This window comes from Odocoileus virginianus, chromosome 22, assembly GCF_023699985.2.
Source record: "Odocoileus virginianus isolate 20LAN1187 ecotype Illinois chromosome 22, Ovbor_1.2, whole genome shotgun sequence".
Lineage (NCBI taxonomy): Eukaryota > Metazoa > Chordata > Mammalia > Artiodactyla > Cervidae > Odocoileus > Odocoileus virginianus.
The window spans coordinates 38389332-38416465 of NC_069695.1; the positions used below are offsets into that span (position 1 = coordinate 38389332).

Below are 27134 nucleotides of genomic sequence, written 5' to 3' on the forward strand. Positions count from 1 at the left end.
AAGCTCTCTGGCTCGTTCTTCTCAGGATAAAACACAGCAAGAGAGCCCACTCCCAAAGTACCAATAAAACCATAGTTCTCTGAAGACGTAAATGTATTGAACAAACCTCACCTAATCCTGTCAATGGTGCTATTTGGGATGCTAAGGGCACTGGGACCTCAAAAGGACACCAGTCGACCATGACCAACAGCATAAGAAATAATGAACATTTTTACAATGATGAAAAAATAAATCCCTTTCCTATGTCCTTCTAAATTTACTTTGACTAGCTATTGAACAGGCGTTTCATAGATTCAATACATCACAACATATTAAGTGCGGCTCAGCTCCCGCCACCCCCGCTGCCCTGCTGTGGACCGTCTCTTTCTGTTTGTATCTTGGCCGTCCTCTGTGCATATAAACTAAGCATCTCCATTTCTGCTCTCAGAGTGTACCACGCCATACAACTGAGATTTCAAGAACAAATATCAACAGTGGCTAAGCCAAACATATCTTGTCAAGAGAGTGCCACTGCAGTGTAAAGATTGATTTGTTGAGGGAGGTCTTGCATATAAGTAGATGTGAAGGCAAAGACTGAGGTTAACAAGTTTCCACTGTGGGAGTTGATTTATAGCAAAATAACAACAGGACAGTTCTGCCTCTGCCAATTACTTTCCATCTCTTCTCATATCCATCACCACAGCAGCTTTATTCATCACCAGAAATCCAGTCTCTCCAGTGTAGATCCATGTAAAACTTTGTGGACAAAATGCCTGCCCTCAGAACTTATGCTTTCATGTAGACTAGGATAATTTCATGCCAGTCAGTACTGTTTGGAGGAGCTCTCTGTGCCCAGATAATGCCGAGATACACAAAAGGAATAAAAGAGAAAGAGAAGACGTGGACCTCACATGGGAGGTGTTCACAGACACCAGGCCTACAGACAAAAGTGTGTCAAGAGTGAGTTGCATAGGCTGAGTCACCTTGCTGACCACCTGAAACTATCACAACATTGTTAATCAGCTATGCTGCCAGGTCACTTCAGTCATGTCCATCTCTGTGTGACCCCATAGACGGCAGCCCACCAGGCTCCTCCGTCTATGGGATTTTCCAGGCAAGAGTACTGGAGTGGGCTGCCACTGCCTTCTCCATCATCAGCTATATCCCAGTACAAAATAAAAAGTAAAAAAAAAAAAAAGAGTTAACTGCATAAATTCCAAACTTTGAGTGCTGGAGGTCAGAGATGGGAGACATCATTTGGCCTGGAGCAGCTAGGCATGGCTCAATAGAAGAGGTGGTGATTGAGTTGATACTTAAGGAAGGAGTAGGTTGAGAGAAGGGGTCGGTAACATATGGCTGGTGACAGTTATCACCCTCAATCCCAGTAGACTGACAGGATCCGGGCCAGGTGGCTGGATGTATAGAGAGAACAGGCAGCCATGGAGATGTTTTGATTTAGGTACCCACACACTCAACAAACAGTTATTGTATAACTTAGGCACTGAGGACCTGATATTGTTAAAGAGCCAGTTTTTATCAAAAGGAAGTTTATATCTTAATGGAAAATGCAGATAGTGAGAAGCACTTAGATAGTTGTAAGAAGGCATCAAAACCGTTGTAATGTCATGACAGCACAGAAGGGGACATCTAAAGTGGACTTGGACATAATTCAAAGCTTTTCACAGGAACTGGTATCTGAGCTTAGAGAATGTGGATAGCAAGAGGAAGGGCTATACTGACTCAATTCTTTTGACTTCTAGAAGCCACTCTCCTAATTCCACAATTATACATGCTTTCTCTTATATACATGCTGTTGTCAGCAATATCCTATTCTAAAGCTGCTCTCCCCTAAATGGAAGCAGGTCTGACCAGGTCTAGATAAGACAAACCTCAAACAGCAGTTGGTCTATTCTACTCAAGAGTAAGATGCCAGTGCATTCCAGAATAAACTTTTAAGTTGTTTGGGGGAAAAAACAATCTGCGACCAGCTCATAGCCGATTAATTCAGAATATCAAAATCATTGTTGGTGGCTAGACACTTTCATTCTGTTCCCTAGGAACAAAACAGTCTCCTAACCCTGGGAAAAGGAAAAGGTTGCACCCTAAACTTGAAAGAAAGTGAAAGTCACTCATTTGTGTCTAACACTTTGCAACCCCGTGTACTGTAGCCCACTAGGTTCTTCTGTTCATGGAATTTTCCAGGCAAGAATACTGGAGTGGGTAGCCATTCTCTTCGCTAGGGGATCTTCCCAACCCAGGGATCAAACTCAGGTCTCCTGCATTGCAAGCAGAGTCTTTTACCATCTTAACCAACAGGGAAGCCCAAGAATACTGGAGTAGGTAGCCTATCCCTTCTCCAGGGATCTTCCTGATCCAGGAATTGAACCAGAGTCTCCTGCATCGCAGGCAGATTCTTTACCATCTGAGCCAGCAGGGAAAACCTATACCCGAAACTTAGTCCCAACAATTTTCTCCTGTACCCAAAGACTGACGTTAATCACGGTCAATTAATCTAAGGCTATTGGTGGCATCTTCTGCTTAGAATGTGGTTTCACTGAGCTGCCTTTTTCTTTCAGGTTTATAATTTTAATCTGCTTTGGGACTGCCGAGTTAAGTGTTATCTTTGTAAGATTTAATCATAAAATAAGTGCCAATGAGTCATGATGACCATGCGTAGGAGTTAGGATTTGATATCTCATTGTCACTGTTTAAACCAATGAGCTAACTTTCATTTAATTCCAGGCTTTTATTCCTGTTATTAAAATTCTAAATTGCCATAAGATTGACACAGAACAATGGGTCATTACTATTTTCAATGTTACAACATAAAGATTTATTGATTTATAAGGGAGGCAAAGTTATAAAACCTAGAGCCAGAAAGGATCTGTGTCTTAAGAAATCAACCACCCTCCTGGAGTTCAGTTATCCTCAGAATATAAAGTGAAGATAAAATAGAAGCCAACAGGAAACCTACTCTAGTGATTTAGTGACGAGGTTGTGTGAAAGGTATAAAAAATAACATTTTAAGTTGCTTTTGCAAATAACCCTCCATTTTCCATTCTGAAACTCATGGACTGGTAAGTTTAGCTTTGATAACGGAGCCATTTGAACTGTTTACCTTTTTGAAAACTGAAAATGAGTTTTGAAACAGAAGCAGTGTCAAACAAGAGAAGGCTATCTAATTCTGTATTTAGTTGTAGATACATTGGACTAGAACTCCTTTGGAGCAAATATGGAGCTAGTTTGGTCCCAGCTAAAGCAAACGTGGAGATACGACAGTGTCCCATTAATGAATTTTTGGAGTACTTCAGATTTCTAGACTTGAGGTCACTAGTACCCAGAGATCCTGGCCCACAAGATGAGTTCAGCTTTTGTGTTTATATTAACTCTGGAAAATATGTAATTCCTGCCCATAACCTCCATACTATAGAAGTCATCATAAATTCTTGAAAAGAAAAGATAGGGGTAGAGAAAGAGATAGGAGCACATGGATTCTTGATATTTGGAACCACATTCCCTCTGTTTCATGTTAGATCAAGAGCTCTTTCTTCCTACCTATCCATCTTTTTAAAATTCAAGAAACACAGAATGCTGTTAGGTTCTGATTATATGACTCTGGATAAGCCACACCTACTCTTGCCCACATATGGCATGCAACTAAACTTGCTTCCTTTTCATTCTATCATTGAAATTCTGCCTTCAGCCTTGTGGTGGCTTACAAAGAAATTTTCCACAGAGAATTCCACAGTAGCAATAAAAGAGAAGTATAAGTAGACCACTACCATTGAATTTGATTCCTTTTTAAAAATTTACTTTTTTTTCAACAGCCTACCAATCACCTGCTTTGACTGACAAGCTATTTGTGGAGGGAGGGAGGAGCATAGGACTAGATGAGTTCATATTTCTTCCCTTAGAGAGTTCCAAATTTTGAAAGGGAGAGAAGGTTCTTCCACACCAAATAGCCCATAAACCCAGTCAAATTTGCATGTAACCTGATGACTCGGTTGATTGGGCCCCAGTACTTTGCTTTTTATTATCCATTCATATATTTTTCATGCAATCACTCAATAGTAGTTGGACATACATTAAAGATAAGGCACTTATATGCATAAGATGTTTTGAATCATGGGAACAAAGTCAAGGACAGCACTGAAGGGCCCCTATGAATTCTATAAACAACTTCCAGACACTTTCAAACAAAAGGCATTACCTATCTTACTTGTCTCAGGAGACCCTAACTTCCAAAGGAGCAAGCTCTTTAAGTTTTGGTTTGAGTTAGCAGTTTTATTCATCTCCTTCCTTGCCACATGCCATCTCCTCCTCTCCACTCCTCAAATAAAACCTATATAGAATTTCTTATGCAAACACATACACCAAGAAGCATACTATACTATCAGGCATTGCCTGATCTTGATACTTTCGAATTGTGCTGCTTGGTAAGATTCTTAAGAGTCCCTAGAACTCTCTAGAGTCCCTAGAACAGCAAGGAGATCAAACCAGTTAATCCTAAAGGAAATCAACCCTGTATTCACTGGAAGGACTGATGCTGAAGCTGAAGTTCCAATACTTTAGTCACCTGATGTGAAGAGCTCACTCCTTGGAAAAGAACCTGATGCTGGGAAGGATTGAAGGCAAAAAGAGAAGAGGAAGGCAGAGAATGAGATAGTTGGATTGCATCACTGACTCAATGGACATGAACTTGGGCAAACTCCAAATGATAGTGAGTGTCAGGGAGGCCTGGCAAGCTATAGTCCATGGGGTTGCAGAGAGTAGGACATGACTTAGCAACTGAATAGCAACAACAACAATGCCTGATCTATCTTGTCCTTAGGTTGGGTGACCTGCAGTTTCTGAGGAATCAGTAGGAATCTCTATTTTCCTGCTAGCATCTCCTCCTATCAAAAAGAGTTCTAGAAATGCTTATAGAGATGTAGCAATGCCTAAATTGTGTGATTTTTTCCCTTAGCTTGTTATTTTTTACAAGAGAAATAAAATGAAGTCTGAGCAAGGTTTATACTGATTTTTTTCAAACTATCACCCTAATACATCCTAATCTTTCAATTCTAATTGGACACACAGAAGTCAACAATCAAGCTTTATTTCCAGCTTCTAATTGGCTGTAAACTAGTGAGCATGTACTTTTACTAAACTTCGCCCATCAAGACTATCTGCCATCACAGCATCATAGATTCAGCTCATTATAGCAGCCCACCTGAAGCTCCCCTTGCCCCTCATCCATACTGCCAAGCCAATTACATTCACGAATTTGCCATGCAATTCTGCTTTCAGCTTCACAAACTGTTACTGTGAGAAGATAATGCAAACTCTTGGCTATTACTTTTTATCTTAGTGAAAGTCCTACTCTAAGTCAGTTTCCCACTTGTCCTAAGTCTGGCTTCTCTACTAAATTCATCTGTTTCTCTGGACCTTTAATCCATCGTCTCTTTTATTACTAGAACTGCCGTTGCCTACCTCTCTTCTGAGCTAGTGAATCCCAGCACACTCGCACATCATAGGTGCAGTTTAACTTAAACACTGCTTATAATTGAGTCTCTTCTAAGGAGAGACTTAGAAGAGGCCCCATTGGGGTGGGGTAGCAATGACAGTTTTAAATTTGGATGTATAATGACTTACAGTCAACTTGAAAGTTCTCTCCACCATTTTGGACATATTTTTTCACAAGGACATTTGTCATAGTCTGTCATGTTGATAGATTTTTGCAATGCTTATATGCTGTTCTAAAAGTAGGGCTCCCTGAAGGCAGGGTCTGGGTTTTATATTTTTTCACGCTCCCCTTCCTCCAGTTAATCACATTGCCTTAGGTATAGTAGGTGCTTAACAAATGTGCACCGAATGGGTGGATTCCAGCTGCCTCTATCATTTCCTCCCTTGCTGTCCTGAATTGGGATGTCACAAAAGACCAAGCTCTGCTGGGTGAATGAACTGTCCTGGGGCACTATTTAGTTCTCAAATGCAAATCACACATACTCTGATTGAGAAGCACAGGCTTCTTAAGATGTTGGGAAATGTGCCTTTTGATTGAAGGGAGGGTGGAGTGTGTCACTTATCACCTTCCAGGAAAGCCTCCACTAACCAGGACACAATGAACCATAATTCTTAATTAGAATTTACTTCTAATTTAAAAAGAAAGAGATAAAGGAGAGAAAACTTGTTCACACTGAGGAGTTAGTAAAATAAGAGGCGGTGAAATTAAACATAACCACATTATTGAGGAAGATCTTAGTTATAGCTCTGTCTTCCACATAATATGCTTCCTCACTTCCTGCTCTGGGACAGGAAGATCACACCTGCAGTTTTTTAATTAATACAGAAAATAATACTTGAGCAAGTCATTTATTACTAAAATGTTTGAAACCCAGATAGTATTCTGAAGGTGTTTAGATTTATAAACTATTACAATAAATACTGTAAGGGGTGGGGCTCAAAGCTCTTAGGAAAAAAAAATTAAATATTACTTAATGAATTAAAGCCCTGATGCCTTGTGTGACTGGTAGAAGAGGTTCTTTACCTTATACCAATGTTCCTTCTCCTGGACGAAGACATGAGGGACTTTCTGACAATGATTCTACCTTCCAGAAAGACTGGAAAAGTAACCACTGTCCTCTCTTTCTCCCTCTCCAAAAGAGAGGGACAAATTAGACTGGTCAGAGTCAGAAGCTTACTGCAACCTGTTGACAGTAATGCACAGGTGCATCCTCACTCCTTCTGAGACTTGCCTGTCTCCTGGACTGGTCATCAGGGTAGTGAGCTTTCATCTGCTTCCTTCTCCCTTGTAGGAGTTTCTCTTTCCCACGTGAGGAAGACACATCCTTTAATCTCTCCCTTTGCGATTGGTGGGTAATGAGGTCTCCACATTCCTGTGAACTCAGTTGACCACCAGTGAACTGTTAATGGAGTATAATGCCCTATTTGGGTCCTCAAAATATGTTTCTTTTAACACAATTTACCAGAAACTAGTTATTAATCACAATGAATAACTTGGATGGATTATTATTTAATTATTTATTAATATTTAATTATTGTTTATTGTACCTATTCTTTCCTTAGATGAATAGCTGGGGAAGGGAGGATGGTGGAATTATCACTTTTAACTTCTAACCCTCAGTTCAGTTCAGTTCATTTGCTCAGTTGTGTCCGACTCTTTGCGACCCCATGAATCCATACCAGGCCTCCCTGTCCATCACCAACTCCCGGAGTTTAATCAAACTCATGTCCATCGAGTCGGAGATGCCATAAAGCCATCTCATCTTCTGTCGTCCCCTTCTCCCCCTGCCCCCAATCCCTCCCAGCATCAGGGTCTTTTCCAATGAGTCAGCTCTTCGCATGAGGTGGCCAAAGTATTGGAGTTTCAGTTTCAGCATCAGTCCTTCCAATGAACACCCAGGACTGATATCCTTTAGGATGGACTGGTTCAATCTCCTTTCAGTCCAAGGGACTCTCAAGAGTCTTCTCCAACACCACAGTTCAAAAGCATCAATTTTTTAGCACTCAGCTTTCTTCACAGTCCAACTCTCACATCCATACATGACCACTGGAAAAACCATAGCCTTGAGTAGATGGACCTTTGTTGGCAAAGTAATGTCTCTGCTTTTTAGTATGCTATCTAGGTTGGTCATAACTTTCCTTCCAAAGAGTAGGCGTCTTTTAATTTCATGGCTGCAATCACCATGTGCAGTGATTTTGGAGCCCCCAAAAATAAAGTCTGACACTGCTTCCACTGTTGCCCCATCTATTTGCCATGAAGTGATGGGACCCGACGCCATGATCTTAGTTTTCTGAATGTTAAGCTTTTTTTTTTCCCCATTTATTTTTATTAGTTGGAGGCTAATTACTTTACAATATTGTAGTGGTTTCTGTCATACATTGACATGAATTAGCCATGGATTTACATGTATTCCCCATTCCAATCCCTGTCCCACCTCCCTCTCCACCCGATCCCTTTGGCTCTTCCCAGTGCACCAGGTCCGAGCACTTGTCTCATGCATCCAACATGGGCTGGTGATCTGTTTCACCCTAGATAATATACATGTTTTGATGCTGTTCTCTTGAAACATCCCACCCTCGCCTTCTCCTACAGAGTCCACAAGTCTGTTCTATACATCTGTGTCTCTTTTTCTGTTTTGCATATAGGGTTATCGTTACCATCTTTCTAAATTCCATATATACATGTTAGTATACTGTAATGGCCTTTATCTTTCTGGCTTACTTCACTCTGTATAATGGGCTCTAGTTCCATCCATCTCATTAGAACTGATTCAAATGAATTCTTTTTAATGTTTGAGTAATATTCCATGGTGTATATGTACCACAGCTTCCTCATCAATTCATCTGCTGATGGGCACCTGGGTTGATTCCATGTCCTGGCTATTATAAACAGTGCTGTGATGAACATTGGGGTGCACGTGTCTCTTTCAGATCTGGTTTCCTTGGTGTGTATGCCCAGAAGTGGGATTGCTGGGTCATATGGCAGTTCTATTTCCAGCTTTTTAAGAAATCTCCACACTGCTTTCCATAGCGGCTGTACTAGTTTGCATTCCCACCAACAGTGTAAGAGGGTTCCCTTTTCTCCACACCCTCTCCAGCATTTATTGCTTGTAGACTTTTGGATAGCAGCCATCCCGACTGGCGAGTAATGGTACCTCATTGTGGTTTTGATTTGCATTTCTCTGATAATGAGTGATGTTGAGCATCTTTTCATGTGTTTGTTAGCCATCTATATGTCTTCTTTGGAGAAATGTCTGTTTAGTTCTTTGGCCCATTTTTTGATTGGGTCATTTATTTTTCTGGAGTTGAGCTGGAGGAGTTGCTTGTATATTTTTGAGATTAATCCTTTGTTGCTTCGTTTGCTATTATTTTCTCCCAATCTGAGGGCTGTCTTTTCACCTTGCTTATAGTTTCCTTTGTTGTGCAAAAGCTTTTAAGTTTCATTAGGTCCCATTTGTTTATTTTTTCTTTTGTTTCTAATATTCTGGGAGGTGGGTCATAGAGGATCCTGCTGTGATTTATGTCGGAGAGTGTTTTGCCTATGTTCTCCTCTAGGAGTTTTATAGTTTCTGATCTTACATTTAGATCTTTAATCCATTTTGAGTTTATTTTTGTGTATGGTGTTAGAAAGTGTTCTAGTTTCATTCTTTTACAGGTGGTTGACCAGTTTTCCCAGCACCACTTGTTAAAGAGGTTGTCTTTTTTCCATTGTATATCCTTGCCTCCTTTGTCAAAGATAAGGTGACCATAGGTTCATGGATTTATCTCTGGGCTTTCTATTCTGTTCCATTGATCTATATTTCTGTCTTTGTGCCAGTACCATACTGTCTTGATGACTGTGGCTTTGTAGTATAGTCTGAAATCAGGCAGGTTGATTCCTCCAGTTCCATTCTTCTTTCTCAAGATTACTTTGGCTATTCGAGGTTTTTTTTATTTCTATACAAATTGTGAAATTATTTGTTCTAGTTCTGTGAAAAATACCGTTGGTAGCTTGATAGGGATTGCATTGAATCTATAGATTGCTTTTCGTAGTATAGCCATTTTGACAATATTGGTTCTTCCAATCCATGAACACGGTATATTTCTCCTTCTGTTTGTGTCCTCTTTGATTTCTTTCGTCAGTGATTTATAGTTTTCTATGTATAAGTCTTTTGTTTCTTTAGGTAGATATACTCCTAAGTATTTTATTCTTTTTGTTGCAATGGTGAATGGTATTGTTTCCTTAATTTCTCTTTCGTTTTCTCACTGTTAGTGTATAGGAATGCAAGGGATTTCTGTGTGTTAATTCTATATCCTGCAGCTTTACTGTATTCATTGATTAGCTCTAGTAATTTTCTGGTAGAGTCTTTAGGGTTTTCTATGTAGAGGATCATGTCATCTTCAAACAGAGAGAGTTTCACTTCTTCTTTTCCTATCTGGATTCCTTTTACTTCTTTTTCTGCCCTGATTGCTGTGGCCAACACTTCCAAAACTATGTTGTAGAGTAGTGGTGAGAGTGGGCACCCTTGTCTTGTTCCTGATTTCAGGGGAAATGTTTTCAATTTTTCACCATTGAGGGTGATGCTTGCTGTGGGTTTGTCATATATAGCTTTTATTATGTTGAGGTATGTTCCTTCTATTCCTGCTTTCTGGAGAGTTTTAATCATAACTGGATGTTGAATTTTGTCAAAGGCTTTTTCTGCATCTATTGAGATAATCATATGGTTTTTATTTTTCAATTTGTTAATGTGGTGTATTACATTGATTTACAGATATTAAAGAATCCTTGCATTCCTGGGATAAAGCCCACTTGGTCATGGTGTATGATTTTTTTAATATGTTGTTGGATTCTGTTTGCTAGAATTTTGTTAAGGATTTTTGCATCTATGTTCATCAGTGATATTGGCCTGTAGTTTTCTTTTTTGGTGGCATCTTTGTCTGGTTTTGGAATTAGGATGATGGTGGCCTCATAGAATGAGTTTGGAAGTTTACCTTCTTCTGCAATTTTCTGGAAGAGTTTGAGTAAGATAGGTGTTAGCTCTTCTCTAAATTTTTGGTAGAATTCCACTGTGAAGCCATCTGGTCCTGGGCTTTTGTTTGCTGGAAGATTTCTGATTACAGTTTCGATTTCCTTGCTTGTGATGGGTTTGTTAAGATCTTCTATTTCTTCCTGGTTCAGTTTTGGAAAGTTATACTTCTCTAAGATCTTGTCCATTTCTTCCAAGTTGTCCATTTTATTGGCATAGAGCTGCTGGTAGTAGTCTCTTATGATCCTTTGTATTTCAGTGTTGTCTGTTGTGATCTCTCCATTTTCATTTCTAATTTTGTTAATTTGGTTCTTCTCCCTTTGTTTCTTAATGAGTATTGCTAATGGTTTGTCAATGTTGTTTATTTTTTCAAAAAACCAGCTTTTAGCTTTGTTGATTTTTGCTATGGTCTCTTTAGTTTCTTTTGCATTTATTTCTGCCCTAATTTTTAAGATTTCTTTCCTTCTACTAACCCTGGGGTTCTTCATTTCTTCCTTCTCTAGTTGCTTTAGGTGTAGAGTTAGGTTATTTATTTGACTTTTTTCTTGTTTCTTGAGGTAGGCCTGTAATGCTATGAATCTTCCCCTTTGGACTGCTTTTACAGTGTCCCATAGGTTTTGGGTTGTTGTGTTTTCATTTTCATTCATTTCTATGCATATTTTGATTTCTTTTTTGATTTCTTCTATGATTTGTTGGTTATTCAGAAGCGTGTTGTTTAGCCTCCATATGTTTGAATTTTTAATAATTTTTTTTCCTGTAATTGAGATCCAGTCTTACTGCACTGTGGTCAGAAAAGATGACTGGAATGGTTTCAATTTTTTTGAATTTACCAAGACTAGATTTATGGCCCAGGATGTGATCTATTCTGGAGAAGGTTCCGTGTGCACTTGAGAAAAAGGTGAAGTTGATTGTTTTGGGGTGAAACGTCCTACAGATGCCAATAAGGTCTAGCTGGTCCATTGTGTCCTTTAAAGTTTGTGTTTCCTTGTTCATTTTCTGTTTAGTTGATCTATCCATAGTTGTGAGTGGGGTATTAAAGTCTCCCACTATTATTGTGTTACTATTAATTTCCTCTTTCATACTCGTTAGGGTTTGCCTTACATATTGCGGTGCTCCTATGTTGGGTGCATATATATTTGTAATTGTTATATCTTCTTCTTGGATTGATCCTTTGATCATTATGTAGTGTCCTTCTTTGTCTCTTTTCACAGCCTTTATTTGAAAGTCTATTTTATCTGATATGAGTATTGCGACTCCTGCTTTCTTTTGGTCTCCAATTGCATGAAATATTTTTTTCCAGCCCTTCACTTTTAGTCTGTATGTGTCCCTTGTTTTGACGTGGGTCTCTTGTAGACAGCATATATAGGGGTCTTATTTTTGTATCCATTCAGCCAGCCTTTGTCTTTTGGTTTGGGCATTCAACCCGTTTACATTTAAGGTAATTATTGATAGGTATGGTCCTGTTGCCATTTACTTTGTTGCTTGGGGTTCATGTTTATACAACCTTTCTGTGTTTCCTGTCTAGAGAAGATCCTTTAGCATTTGTTGAAGAGCTGGTTTGGTGGTGCTGAATTCTCTCAGTTTTTGCTTATCTGTAAAGCTTTTGAGTTCTCCTTCATATCTGAATGAGATCCTTGCTGGGTACAGTAATCTAGGTTGTAGGCTTATTCTCTTTCATTACTCTAAGTATGTCCTGCCATTCCCTTCTGGCCTGAAGGGTTTCTATTGATAGATCAGCTGTTATCCTTATGGGAATCCCTTTGTGTGTTATTTGTTGTTTCTCCCTTGCTGCTTTTAATATTTGTTCTTTGTGTTTGATCTTTGTTAATTTGATTAATATGTGTCTTGGGGTGTTTCACCTTGGGTTTATCCTGTTTGGGACTCTCTGGGTTTCTTGGACTTGGGTGGCTATTTCCTTCCCCATTTTAGGGAAGTTTTCAGCTATTATCTCCTTGGGTAACTTCTCATGGCCTTTCTTTTTGTCTTCTTCTTCTGGGACTCCTATGATTCGAATGTTGGGGTGTTTCACATTGTCCCAGAGATCCCTGAGGTTGTCCTCATTTCTTTTGATTCTTTTTTCTTTTTTCCTCTCTGCTTCATTTATTTCCACCATTTTATCTTCTACCTCACTTATCCTATCTTCTGTCTCTGTTATTCTACTCATGGTTCCCTCCAGAGTGCTTTTCATCTCATTTATTGCATTATTCATTTTTAATTGACTCTTTTTTATTTCTTCTAGGTCCTTGTTAAACATTTCTTGCATCTTCTCAATCTTTGTCTCCAGGCTATTTATCTGTAACTCCATTTTGTTTTCAAGATTTTGGATCATTTTTATTATCTTTATTCTAAATTCTTTTTCAGGTAGATTCCCTATCTCCTCCTCTTTTGTTTGACTTGGTGGGCATTTTTCATGTTCCTTTACCTGTTGGGTATTTCTCTGCCTTTTCATCTTGTTTAGATTGCTGTGTCTGGAGTGGGCTTTCTGTATTCTGGTGGTCTGTGATTCCTTTTTATTGTGGATGTTTCACCCAGTGGGTGGGGTTGGACAATTGGTTTGTCAAGGTTTCCTGGTTAGGGAAGCTTTTGTCACTGTTCTGGTGCGTGGAATTGGATTTCTTCTCTCTGGAGTGCAATGGAGTGTCCAGTAATGAGTTTTGCGATGGGTCTATGGGTTTGGTGTGACTTTGGGCAGCCTGTATGTTGACACTCAGGTCTATGTTCCTGCGTTGCTAAAGAATTTGCGTGGTATGTCTTGTTCTGGAGCTTATTGGCTCTTGGATAGTGGTTGGTTTTGGTGTAGGTATGGCGGCTTTTGGATGGCTTCTTATTCCTTAATGTTCCGTGTAGTCAGGAGTTTTCTGGTTTTCTCAGGTTTTGGGCTTAAGTCTCCTGCCTCTGGATTTCAGTTTTATTCTTCCAATAGTCTCAAGACTTCTCCAACTATACAGCACTGATAACAAAACTTCTAGGTTAATGGTGAAAAGATTCTCCATCGTGAGAGAAAATCAGAGAGGTTCACAGAGTTACATGAAGAATATGAGAGGGAGGAAGGAGATAGAAGTGAGCAGGAGGAGAAAAGGGGGGACTCAAGAGGAGAGAGACAGATCTACACAGTTATCTGTTCCCAAAGTGTTCTCCGTAGCCCAGACACCCACAAAGATTCACAGAGTTGGATTGGGAAGAGAAGGGGAATGGAGGAAATAGAGGTGTTCTGAGGTAGAAAACAGAGAGTCAAAAGTGGGAGAGTAATCACCACACTCCTGAATAGAAATGGGAACTGAATATTGGATTCTTAAATGTCCAAAATTTATATCACATACTGAAAAACAAAGATTAAAAATCTAGCATAGAGGTTAGACTCTTTGAAATACAATATTTAAAAACAAAAACAAAAACACAAAAAAATTTAGAAATATATATGAAGTTTGGTTTAAAAATAGGGCTTCTGTCTTTTTTTTTTTGCAAGGTTATATTGAAATGAAAATGAAAATTAAGGAATAATAGAGGAGTATTAGAGGACTTTAAAAGGAAATAGGAGAGAAAAACAAGAAAAAGAAAAAAAAAGAAAAAAAAAAAAGAAAAAAAATTTTTGTTTTTCCCTAATTAAAAAATCATAAAAATATATGAAAATGAAAGTTGAGGAGTAATGGGGGAGTAATAGGGAATTTTAAAAGAAAATAAAAGAGAAAAAATTTTAAAAAAGGAAATTAAAAAAAAAATTTTTAAATTAAAAAAAATATACATATATATCTAGGATTTTCTCTGGAGCTGTTGCGGTCAGTGTAGGTTCAGTTGAATTTCAGATAGCTTCTCTTTCCAGCTTACACTCCTCTATATCTATAGGCCCCTTCCGGTGTAGTCAGTGTTACCTTCAGGGATTTCAATCTGTTGCACTGGTCCTTTCTGAAGCAGTTCCCTTTGTTTATTTGGCTTCTATTTGCCATCTCTTCGGTGTCTAGTTTCCGCCCTGACACAGGTGGGCGGAGGTGATCTCTTATTTAGGTTCGCTAGTTCAGTTCAGTCCTGCTACGGGGAGGGCGGGGCGCTGCAGACAGATATCACTGTGTGTGGATAGCACTCACCGTGTTCCGGCCACACTGGGTTTGCCCCGCTCACAGGTGTCTGTGCTTTCCCCGTCTACACTGCTCAGGCTCCCGGCTGCTCTATATGGAGCGGGCCCTGCGTTGAGTGCGGTTCCAGTTTTCGGGTACTCCACAAAAGCGCAGATTCAGTTGCGCCTGCGTTTTGTGCCTTCCCCGGCCTGAGCGGCTCTGGCAGCCAGAGGCTTGGGCGCACTCTCCCCGGGTACGGCGCGCCTTTTCCCTCCGTGGCCCCAGCGCGCGCAGGTCGGGTGCCTGTGGCTTGTGTTTGTTCTCAGGAGCCCAGCGGCGGATGTCGACCATCCAGAATCTCAGGAAGTCTTTAGATAAACACCAGAGGCCTGTTTGCCGTGTGGGAGGGGGTGGCTTCTCTGGGGCTGAGTTTGCCCCTTTCCCCTCGCCCCTGCCTCCTACCTCCAGCGGGGATGGGCCGGCTCTTCTCTGTAGTTTCTCAGTCCCTTTGTTTTGCGAACCTCCGGCAGTATGTTCGGGCCGGTTAATTTTCTCTCTTGCTATCCCACAGTTTAAAAGAGCTCCCTCCGATTGCTCTCAGGGCCTTCAGGCCCAGTCCTTACCCTAAGCAATGCCGCCCGCTCCTCTCCGTCCCACCCTCACTTGTTGGTGGTGGGTGCGGGCGTCTGGGGTACTTTTCTGCTGGGAGGTGCTTTTAGGCACGTAATCTGTGGGCCTTATTTAATTTTTCCTCACAGTTAGGTTGCCCTCCGAGATTCGAAAACTTCCCCCAGACCCACCAGTGCGAGGGTTTCCTGGTGATTGGAAACTTCCTCTATTAAGACTCCCTTCCCGGGACAGGACTCCATCCCTAGCTCTTTTGTCTCCCTTTTTATCTTTTATATTTTGTCCTACCTCTCTTCGAAGACAATGGGTTTCTTTTCTGGGCGCCTAATGTCCTCTGCTAGTGATCAGAAATTGTTTTGTGAAATTTGCTCAGCGTTCAATTGTTCTTTCAATGAATTTGTAGGGGAGAAAGTGGTCTCCCCGTCCTATTCCTCCATCATCTTGGCTCCTCCCCCTGAATGTTAAGCTTTAAGCCAACTTTTTCACTCTCCTCTTTCACTTTCATCAAGAGGATTTTAAGTTCCTCTTCACTTTCTGCCATAAGGGTGGTGTCATCTGCATATCTGAGGTTATTGATATTTCTCTTGGCAATCTTGATTCCAGCTTGTGCTGCTTCCAGCCCAGCGTTTCTCATGATGTACTCTGCATATAAGTTAAATAAGCAGGGTGACAATATACAGCCTTGACATACTCCTTTTCCTACTTGGAACCAGTCTGTTGTTCCATGTCCAGTTCTAACTGTTGCTTCCTGACCTCCATACAGGTTTCTCAAGAGGGGTGTCAGGTGGTCTGGTATTCCCATCTCCTTCAGAATTTTCCACAGTTTATTGTGATCCACACAGTCAAAGGCTTTGGCATAGTCAATAAAGCAGAAATAGATGTTTTTCTGGAACTCTCTTGCTTTTTTGGTGATCCAGCGGATGTTGGCAATTTGATCCCTGGTTCCTCTGCCTTTTCTAAAACCAGCTTGAACATCTGGAAGTTCACAGTTCATGTATTGCTGAAGCCTGGCTTGGAGAATTTTGAGCATTACTTTACTATTGTGTGAGATGAGTGCAACTGTGCAGTATTTTGAGCATTCATTGGGATTGCCTTTCTTTGGGATTGGAATGAAAACTGACCTTTTCCAATCCTGTGACCACTGCTGAATTTTCCAAATTTGCTGACATATTGAGTCCTGCACTTTTACAGCATCATCTTTCAGGATTTGAAATAGCTCCACTGGAATTCCATCACCTCCACCAGCTTTGTTCATAGTGATGCTTCCTAAGGCCAACCTGACTTCACATTCCAGGATGTCTGGCTCTAGGTGAGTGATCACTCCATCATGATTATCTGGGTCATGAAGATCTTTTTTGTACAGTCCTTCTGTGTATTCTTGCAACCTCTTCTTAATATCTTCTGCTTCTGTTAGGTCCATACCATTTCTGTCCTTTATTGAACCTATCTTTGCATGAAATGTTCCCTTGGTATCTCCAATTTTCTTGAAGAGATCTCTAGTTTTTCCCATTCTGTTGCTCCCCTTTATTTCTTTGCAGTGATCGCTGAGGAAGGCTTTCTTAACCCTCCTTGCTCTTCTTTGGAACTCTGCATTTAAATGGGAATATCTTACCTTTTCTCCTTTCCTTTTTGCTTCTCTTCTTTTCACAGCTATTTGTAAAGCCTCCTCAGACTACCATTTGCCTTTTTGCATTTCTTTTCCATGGGGATGGTCTTGATCCCTGTCTCCTGTACAACGTCACAAACCTCTGTCCATAGTTTATCAGGCACTCTGTCTATTAGATCTAGTCCCTTAAATCTATTTCTCACTTCCACTGTATAATCATAAGGGATTTGATCTAGGTCATACCTGAATGGTCTGGTGGTTTTCCCTACTTTCTTCCATTTAAGTCTGAATTTGGTAACAAGGAGTTCATGATCTGAGCCACAGTCAGCTCCTGGCCTTGTTTTTGCTGACTGTATAGAGCTTCTCCATCTTTGGTTGCAAAAAATATAATCAATCTCCTTTCATACAGTCAAATCTGAATTAACAATTATCTCAACTTCATTTATATATATATATATATATATATACACAAATAAATAAAAAAATATATATGTTTTTCCCCCCTAGGCTTCTAAAGAGGAGATAATTTATCAAAGAAAAATATGGAATTTTTAAAGAAAAAAAATCAGAATTATTCCATTTTTAGTTTAACTTTTCATCTCTCTGCTGTGTGAGTGAGGAGAGGTATGTTGGTGATTTGATGGCAAGGAAGAAGAAAGAAAATTCTATGCATATTTATCTTAATAAGTGGAAGAGTGAATTAATGAAATGTGTAAGACTTCTGGGTAGTGTTGAAGGCCCACTTGAAGTGTATGGTCTTATATTTAAAGTGAAAACAGTTAAGAAGTTGGTAGGAATCTTGTTAGTAATTACATGGCACTTCCTTCCTCTTTCTCTTTCTTGAAGTTATAGCCATTCTTCTAAACTCTACCTATATTCTACACTTGTGACTATATACGTGTGTTGTATGTATATACATTGTCATTACATGCATATGTAGCCCTAAGCCCCAAATTGCTTACTTTTCATGACTTTGAGCCTTAAAACATATTATATATATTCTTCTGTGACTCATTTTTTCTATTTTGTGTTTATTAGCTACGTCCATAGTGTTGCTTAGAGATGTAATTCATTTATTTCTGCTCAATGTATAGCTTTTGTTTTTGCTGTTACAGAAGTGCTGTATGACCATTCTCATGTATATTTCTTAGTGTATGTGTGTAATTTCTCTGAGTTACTTACCTAAGAATGAAATTGTTTGCTTCTAGAGTAGACATGGATTTAAAGATAATGTCAAGTTGTTTCTCAAATTGGTGGTAGAAATTTGTATTCCCTCCAGCAATGGTTTCTAGAACAATTTCAGTTGCTTAGATACAGACATTCTCTAGGCAGAAGAATAGATTTAGCCAGATTGAGGGATTGCCCAATGAAAGGGACACAGGATTAAGATTTTATCAAAGAAGTGACTCAAATGAAGTTTCATGGAAATAAAGCTGGACAGAATAGAAAGTAAAGATCTGAGTCAAAGATAAGCAAAATAGGAAAAGTTTGGAATATATATGAATTAGATGTCCCATTAGCTGCACTGCAGAGAGATAGGTGTTGGGATTTTCACTCTTGGGCAGAGAACCAAATGGAAATCCTAAAAGAGTAGCCTCAGACTTCAGATGAAGGGAGAACAAAGTATGTAGATAAAATTGGGAGGAGAGAGAAAAATCTTGCCTATATCCAGATACATCTTTTTTTTTTTTTTTTTTTTACTTTTTAGTTAGAAACTGCTCCGAGAAAGGACAAAACAGTGAAATCTAATGAATCAAACTTTTGCATTCAGGTTAATTTGAATGGCTGTGACCAGAGTGAGTAGGTGTCATTGTGAGTATAAACTTATTAATAATCTATATTTGAACTCCATACATGATATAACAACAATAATATCGAAACAAAAATAAAACGAGGGGTTTAAGAAACTTGAGGAAAGGCATTCTGTTCATAAGTTGAAAAAAAATAAAAATGCAAAACCAGGTCCATCAACTCTAATACCCAGGGAGCTGCAAGGTTGTGTGTCTGGAGTGGCTATTCTTTAGCACTTATATCGTGGACATCTTTTGGGTTTAAAGGAAACCGTTCTCTCTCTTGAGAACAAGCACACACTTTGATAAACACTACATCTAGCATACCTTTTCAGGACAATCTAGAGCCTCAGAACCTCTCTCTGTGGATCTCCTCTAGGCACTGCACAGAAGTACTGCACAGAGATGTAAGTAAGATGTACTGTAGGCTGCTACTCAGGCTGGGGAACAAGAGGGAGACACAAGTCCCGTTGGCCTTCCACTGACCAAACTGGTTACTGGTAAACAACTGTATTCGAAAACAGAGAAAGATACTATTCCTAATTCATCTGCCTAAAGAAGACACTTCTTTTGCAATCCCAGGAAGATGTGTTAGGTCCCAGGATAGGTCTTCTATTATAGATGGTCTCTGTGGTTGACTTAATCATTTCACATTACAGCTTCTTTTCCAATTGGTTCATCTTTAGAAAGTTATATACGTAAGCCATTTATCGTCAGCTACATTGTGCCTCTTGCCTGTGTTCATTAGTGACCCAGGGCTTGGATGCACTTGCATCTTTTGCAGCACACAGCAGTTTTCTTATACATTAAAATACTCAATATTTGATGCTTGATTGGTTGATTACCAATCAGCAGATGAACTGAATCTAAACACATTTTAAAAATAACTGATTTGTGAGTCCACTTGTAATGTTTCCTTTTAGATTCCACATGTAAGTGATGTCATGTGATATTTCTCTTTCTCTGTCTACTTGCTTCACTCAGTATAACAATCTCTAGGCCCATCCATGTTGCTGCAAATGGCATTATTTCATTTCAATGGCTGAGTAATATTCCATTGCATATATGTACCACTTTTTCTTTGTCCATTACTCTGCTGATGGATATTTAGGTTGCTTACATGTCTTAACTATTGCAAATAGTGCTGTAATGAACCCTTGGGTGCATGTATCCTAAAGAGGATCATGTTTCTCTCTGGATATATGCCCAAGAGTGGGATTGCAGGGTCATATGGTAGCTCTGTTTTTAGTTATTTTAAGGAACCTCTGTACTCTTCTCCATAGTGGCTGTACCAATTTACTTTCCCGCCAACAGTATAGGAGGGTTTTCTTCTCCCCACATCCTCTCCAGCCTTTATTTTTTGTGGATTTTTTCATGATAGTGATTAAGGCTAGTGTGAGGTGATATTTCACTGTAGTTCTGATTTGCATTTCTTTAATAATTAGAGATGTTGAACATTTTTTCATGTGCCTCTTATTCATCTATGTCTTCTTTGGAGAAATGTTTGTTTAAGGTCTTCTACCCATTTGCTGATTGGGTTGTTTGTCTTGATGCTCTTAAGAGTCATGAGGTGTCTGTAAATTTTGATGACTAATTCCTTGTCCATTGCATCGTTTGCAAATATTTTCTCCCAATATGTGGGTTGTCTTTGTGTCTTGTTTATGGTTCCCTTTTCTGTGTAAAAGCTTTTGAGTAAGTCCCATGTGCTTATTTTTGTTTTTATTTCCATTATTCTGAGAAGTGGATTGAAAAAGACGTTGTTGCTATTTATGTCAGAGAGTGTACTGTCTATGTTTTCATCTAGGAGTTTCATAGTGTTGGATCTCATATTTAGGTCTTTAATCCATTTTGATCTTAGTTTTGTGCACAATGTTAAAGAATGATCTAATTTCATTTTCTTTATATGTGGTTGTCCAGTTTTCCCAGCACCATTTGTTGAAGACTTCTTTCCAATGTTGTGTAGTCTTCCTTCCTTTGTCATAGATTAATTGACCATAGGTGCATTTTCCTCTGTGTTCCAGCACCTCAAACTTCACTTCTTTCACTAGGGTATCTATTCCATTGAGCAAAAAGAGCTAAAAATTCTTTAGATAATAACTAAGTTATAAAATACTTTGGCCACCTGATATGAAGAACTGATTCATTGGGAAAGACCCTGATGCTGGGAAAGACTTAAGGCAGGAGGAGAAGGGGATGAGGATGAAATGGCAGAGGATGAAATGGTTGGATGGCATCACTGACTTGATGGACATGAGTTTGAGCAAGCTCCAGGAGTGGTGATGGACAGGGAAGCCTGGTGTGCTGCAGTCCATGGGGTCACAAAGAGTCAGACACAACTGAGCGACTGAACTGAACTGATATCTAAAATGGATAACCAACAAGGATCAACTGTATAGCACATGGAACTGTGCTCAATGTTATGTGGCAGCCTAGATGAGAGGAGAGTTTGGGGGAAAATGGATACATGTACATGTATTGCTGAGTCCCTTAGCTGATCATCTGAAGCTATCACAGCATTGTTAATCAGCTATACTCCAACCAAAAAAAGAAAAAAAAGAAATTAATAAATACAAATAACTGACTGTTTAACTGGGTCTAAAGGTATCGGTGATTTTTATTTCACTTAGGCCTTTTCTTTGGAGGAGAGGTAGACACAGTTCCAAGTCTAAAAGAATGGACTGCACCCAGCTCCTATATTGTATTTGTAACATTCCTGCTGCTGGGGTGAGGTTGGAAGTGGGGTTCAGTTCAGTTCAGTCACTCAGTTGTGTCCAACTCTTTGCGCCAGGCCTCCCTGTCCATCACCAACTCCCGGAGTTTACTCAAACTCATGTCCATTGTGTAAGTGATGCCGATATTTAGCAGTTTGATTTGACAGAATAAGATAAAGGAAAAAATATTTGTAGAGTCCCCCAGGGATAATTAAGGAAATCTATACCTCACTCCTGATGTTGAGACCCAGGAGTATGTTCCCAGTGCCCAGAGGAAGTGATTTTTTTTTCAATCACTCAGGTTCTAACTCACCCTCCAAGGTATGACTCTTATCATAGCTCTGCTTTCACTTTTCTGTTCCCCACATGTTCCTCCTCCCCAACACATGCTTTCTCTTCCCTCCATTTGCTGTCCTGGATCTCATTTTCTGCTATTTTAACTTCCACATTTAGTTCAACACATGTTTCATCAATAAATCTCTCCCACACATTTATCTCCCTGAATATCCCCAATTCTGCTTTCATCACTCTCAATCTTTAGACAACAGTGCATGTGTCTTGTGGAAACTAGACTGAACCTTTCCGTTTCTCTTCAATGGCATAATCCCATTTGCTTTATTTGCTCATTACAACTCTCTTTTGTTCCCAAGTTACTATTTTCCAACCTCTACCCCACCTACCATGGACTGCAAGGAGATACAACCAGTCCATCCTAAAGGAGATCAGTCCTGGATGTTCATTGGAAGGACTGATGCTGAAGCTGAAACTCCAATACTTTGGCCACCTCATGCGAAGAGTTGACTCATTGGAAAAGACCCTGAAGCTGAAAGGGATTTTGGGCAGGAGGAGAAGGGGATGACAGAGGATGAGATGGCTGGATGGCATCACCGACTCGATGGACATGAGTCTGGGTAGGCTCTGGGAGTTGGTGATGGACAGGGAGGCCTAGCGTGCTGCATCTCATGGGGTCGCAAAGAGTCAGACACAACTGAGTGACTTAACTGGTATCTAAAATGGATAACCAACAAGGATCAACTGTATAGCACATGGAACTCTGCTCAATGTTATGTGGCAGCCTAGATGAGAGGAGAGTTTGGGGGAAAATGGATACATGTACATGTATTACTGAGTCCCTTAGCTGGTCATCTGAAGCTATCACAACATTGTTAATCAGCTATACTCCAAACCAAAAAAAAAAAAAAAAATTAAATTAATAAATACAAATAACTGTTTAACTGGGTCTAAAGGTATCAGTGATTTTTATTTCACTTAGGCCTTTTCCTTGGAGGAGAGGTAGACACAGTTCCATGTCTAAAAGAAGATGAGATGGCTGGATGGCATCACATTAATAGTCAGTTATTAGAGTTTTGGTGACATATACATGAAAAATTTAGACAGCATTCAATAAACTAGACTTGCTGTTGCTTTGTTACACTTTTACTATGCTTATTAAAAGTGGTAACTATTAATAGGAGATTAATATGAGCTCCATAAGGGTAGGGATTATATCTGGTTTATATTTAGATTTATCTGGCATATGGTAAATGTTTAATGGTTTTTTGTTGAAAGTAAAATTGATTGGAAAAATTACTTTAAAAATCACTTGGTATCATCAACCATTTAGTAAATGTTCAATATGTGTAATTTACTATTTTTTAGTAGAAAATGCTGTCCATGATATGTTTCAAATATTCTCTTCATTCACCATGTATATATGTTGTTTTATATGACTTTAATAGTTTACCATGCTTCTCATGCACACTGCAAAACTGATGCATGATCCCTACTTTTGGGGAGAGTAAACTGCTAAGAAGTGACAATAAATGTGCACTTGAAAAGATAACAATATTTGACCCCTGTAAAAGCATCAGATTCAATGGAGAGTTCTGCATGTGACCTAACAAATGATACAGTTTTGAATAATAGCAATGATTGTACAGAGGAAGCAAAACCTGTGGTGGTCCTGGAGAGATTCAGAAGGTAGAGTTTGGGGACAGCATGATTGATGGTGCGGTTATAGTAATAAACATGGCTTTTTACAGTGAAAATGAGGAGCCTGCCTGTATGGGATAGAGGCATTGGATAGACAAATGTGGGAAGTGAGACTGAAGACAGAGTTAGTTCTGCTTGTGGGGGTTAGATGCCAGGAGCTTCTGAAGGATCTTGAGGAAGAGAATGTCATTATAAAATGTGATTTTGTTGTTCTCGTTTAGTTGCTGTCATGCCCGAGTCTTTTACAGCCCCATGGACTGTAGCCTGCCAGGCTCCTCTGTCCATGGGATTTTCCAGGCAAGAATACTAGAGTGGGTTCCCATTTCCTTTTCCAGGGGAATCTTCCCAACCCAGGTATCACATCCATGTCTTCTGCATTGGCAGGTAGATTCTCTACCACTGAGCCACAAGGGAAGCCTCATAAAATGTGTTGGTTTTTGAAAAACCGATTTGAGTTGCTTTCTCTGAAGGCAGGAGCCAGGCAAACTCTATCAGCATGAAAATTTCTCCAGGTTTTGAATCCCACTCTGATCTACTCTTTTCCTAGTCCCCAATTAAATCTTCAGTCATAGACCTAGGTGTCTTAGCTAGGTGTGAAATACTATGAAATTAGTAGTAATTAATGACTATTATGATAGCTATGAGTTATTAACAACATTAGAAAGAACCAGATAATGTCATCATTACATCTTTATAACAGTGTGAGGGGACATGAAGAGAAAGGCAATTGCCATAATGATCGCTTTTGTAATGGAGAGATAGAAGGCATTTCTGATAATAGACTTACGAAAAAAGAAAAACCGGAAAGTGTCTAAGAAGATGTATGAATGTGGAAAGTTGTTAGCAATCTGGGCAAGTAAGAGAAAAAAAAAAGCTATCAACATAGAGAGAGCTCCACTCAACTGACTACATGCTCTGAAAGCATCAGCACTGGTCAGCAAAGCTTCCAGGACCACAAGGGGCAAGAGATGGGATGTCAGAGCTCCCTCCTATTTGGGCTGGGGTGGGGGCAAGCTATAATACAGTCTACAGCCCTTCAATATATCCAGGCACATATTCTCTCTAAGGGAGGAAATGTATTTAAAACTCCAACTGTGAAAACATGCCATCTACTAGTGAAAACACAAAGGGCTAATTCTATTTAAAAATGATAAAACACACATGACAAACACAAATTTTTACTGATAGACTTTTAAAAAGCCAAGTAGTTGTTTTGTGCTCCGTGTTGAGGAGATGGAGCTTCCCAGGTGGCTCAGTGGTAAAGAATCCACCCGCCAATGCAGGAGATGCAGGTTTGATCCCTGGATTGTGAAGAGCCTCTGAAGGAGGCAATGGCAACCCACTCCAGTATTCTTGCTTGGAAAATCCCATGGACAGAGCCTGACGGGCTATGGTCCATATAGTTGCAAAGAGTCAGACATAACTGAGCAGCCGCAGCAGATGAGATGATAAATATGGTGTTAATATGAATATCCATTTTCCTAAATTAATTTATATATTTGATTCTCCCAAGGGGACTATTAATTTTTAATGTTTATTAACATTGTTATTGAATTTGACAAACTCTCAAGTATGTATGATGTTCAAGAACATCCAACATATTTTCAAAAAGGTATAAAATGAGGGGTAAAGTATTCTTCCAAATAATAACATATACTAAAAAAGCTGTAACTTAAAAAAATTGATATTGATATAAGATGAATGGAAGACAAAACCTAAATAAAGAAGTCTAGCCACAGTATTGTGTAAATGTATCTAGTTGTATAGCTGATATTTTAAATAAGGACTAAACTAATAGACAAATTATTTTGAGATATTTGGATACTCATTTGTAAAAGTAAAATTATGCCTCATACTTGCATCATCTATATCTGGCTTATAAATAAGCCAAAATGTTAAAAAATTACAGTAACATTTAGAATTGTTTAATCAAGCAGTAGTGAATTATTTCTATAACATTGAAGAGAAAAATCTATCTTAAGCATGATAGAAATCCGGATGTCAAAAAATATTGAAGAATTTGATGCATCAGCTATCTTTAAATAAGCAAAAACAAAATTAAGAAATTTAAAAGGGAAGTGAGAAATGAAAACAAATATTTGTAATCTCTGTAAAATAGTATTCAAAATATATTAAGAAAAGAAAAAGTAGGAAAATTAGGAGAAAAAAACAGGGAAATTATGTAAATGAAATGTTCATCAAAAAGAAATTAAAATAAAAAATAAATATGTAAAATGATTGAATTTACTTTAATACAAAAATTAAAATTAGTAGGTATATAACCATGTCATAGATGGCATTGTAAAGCATGATGGTAATTCAGTGGGTGAGAATTTGAGAAAATAAACATTACCTTTGATGACTGTGGAAAATGACAAAATTTTTTGTGACAATTTCTATCTTAAATTGACTGAACAAAATTAACTGTTTTCTGGTGTGCCTTTCAATGACTTCTAAGCACAAATAGATGTGTTGTATTGCTGTATAGTGCATCATTATATGGATATACAGATTGTTTAGATATTCTCTCTTTACAGGACATGTCTAGTGATTTTGCCTTTTCTTTCCTAGTGTTGTAATTTGTTTCTTCTATCCTGCTAGAGGATTGGTGATTTTATTCATCACTACGTAGAATCAGCTTTTGGCTTCATTGATTTTCTGTATTGTTTTTCTGTTTTCCATGTAGTTGTTTTCAGTTCTACTGCTTATTATTTCTTTCTTTCTGCTAGTTTTGGGTTTATAGATGGAACCTTAAGCTGTTGATTTGAGACTTTTTTTTTCAATGACTTTAATTGGAGGATAATCGCTTTACAATGTGGTGATGGTTTTTGCCATACATAAACATGGACACAGGTATGTGTGTGTCCCCCGCATCCTGAACCCCCTTCCCACTCCCTTTCTCCTCTGTGTTGTCCCACAGCATTGGCTTTGAGTGCGCTGCTTCGTGCATTGAACTTGTACTGGCCATCTTTTTTACATATGGTAATATACATGTTTCAGCGATATTCTCTCAAATCATCCAACCCTTGCCTTCTCCCGCTGAGTCCAAAGTCTGTCCTTTAGGTAGTCTATGTCTCCTTTGCTGTATGTAGGATTGTCAATACCATCTTTCTAAATTCCATATATATGCATTAATACACTGTATTGGTGTTTCTCTTTCTGACTGACTTCACTCTGTATAATAGGTTCCAGGTTCATCCACCTCATTAGAGCTGACTCAAATGCATTCCTTTTCATAGTTGAATACATACACAATATTCCATGGTGTATACATACAACTTCCTTATCCATTCATCTGCTGATGGATATCTAAGTTGTTTCTATGTCTTAGCGATTGTAAACAGTACTGCAATGAACACTGTGGTATATGTATCTCTTTCAATCCTGGTTTCCTCGGTGTGTATGCCCAGCAGTGGGATTGCTGGGTCATATGGCAGTTCTATTCCCAGTTTTTTAAGGAATCTCCACATTGTCCTCCATAGTGGCTGTACCAGTTTGTATTCCCACCAACACTGTAAGAAGGTTCCCTTTTCTCTATACCCTCTCCAGCATTTATTGTTTGTAGACTTTTTGATGATGTTTGTTCTAACTGGTGTGAGATGATACCTCATTGTGGTTTTGATTTGATTCTCTAATAATGAGTGATGTTGAGTATCTTCATGTATTTAGTAGTCAGCTGTATGTCCTCTTTGGAGAAATGTCTGTTTAGGTCTTTTGACCACTTTTTGATTGGGTTATTCTTTTTTTTTTTTTTTTTTTTGGTATTTAGCCATATGAGCTGCTTGTATATTTTGGAGCTTGCTTGCTTGTCTTATTTTGTCAGTTGTTTCATTTGCTATCATTTTCTCCCATTCTGAGGGTTGTCT

At 39.0% G+C, this 27134-nt stretch overlaps 1 long non-coding RNA gene across 1 annotated transcript in view; it reads right to left on the reverse strand.

Annotated features, from left to right (window-relative positions):
- The window catches only part of LOC110138678 (uncharacterized), a 44902-nt gene that overhangs the window by 9643 nt on the left and 8125 nt on the right, over positions 1-27134 (reverse strand). The gene's annotated exons all lie outside the window — the stretch shown is intronic.